The following is a 944-nucleotide window of genomic DNA, read 5'->3' on the forward strand; positions in this document are numbered from 1 at the left end:
CTTTCCAAAGGATGCCAAAGTTGCTGCAGTGCACAGCCCACAGTGTTTACAGGGGCACTCTAGCCTGGCCAGGGTTTTAAATGCTGATTAATTGTTAATTAGCATCAGTAGTTTTGAAATACTGACTCACAAACCACGTGAAAGAGGTAGGTGAGTAATATATTAACCTACACAATTTGTGTGTATGCTAAACAAATTCCAGTGAATGACAGGACTGTGCTGGGCAAACTGGAATGCAGCAGGTTGGTCAATCTCCCCCTGGAGAAATCCTACTGAACACCACAGAGGGAATGACAAGGAAGATACCTCCTGTTCATAACCTTGAGTATTCCCTTCAGCTGGGTGTTTTTCATCAGGAAAGGGAGGGAAGAGGCTCATCACAAGGTATCTCTGCCCATGTGCTGCTTGAGAGTTGCCTGTTTAACTACTTGGCTGCTGCCTGAACACTGACAGAGTCACTGCAGCTCCCAACAAGTGTGTGCCAAGAACAACTTCTGGTAGGAAATCATCACTGCTAAATGTGTAGATTGCTAGATTTGAAACAGTTGTTTCAAATCCTGAGGAGTGCATTGGTTCAGCATATAATTCCCACGTTGTCATATACAGGATTTCCAAGGCTTTGCTACTACACATAATTCCAGCCCACAGACAATTTGCTGGATAGATTAAACCACCTTTTAAGACAGAAGGCTTGATCCAACCTGGAATGAACACTGTCAGAGTTGGGGCAACCACCGCCTCCCTGGGCAACCTGTGCCAGTGTCTCACCACCCTCACAGGGAAAAACTTCTTCCTCATATCTAATCTAAACTTCCCCTCTCAATTTATCCCCATTGCTCCTTGTCCTGTCACTGCAGTTCCCAACCAAGTCCCTCTGCAGCTTCCCTGGAGTCCCTTCAGGTCCTGGAAGGTGCTCTGAGGTCTCCACACAACCTTCTCTTCTC

Source organism: Acanthisitta chloris, unplaced genomic scaffold, assembly GCF_000695815.1.
Source record: "Acanthisitta chloris isolate BGI_N310 unplaced genomic scaffold, ASM69581v1 scaffold21577, whole genome shotgun sequence".
In the NCBI taxonomy this organism is placed as follows: domain Eukaryota; kingdom Metazoa; phylum Chordata; class Aves; order Passeriformes; family Acanthisittidae; genus Acanthisitta; species Acanthisitta chloris.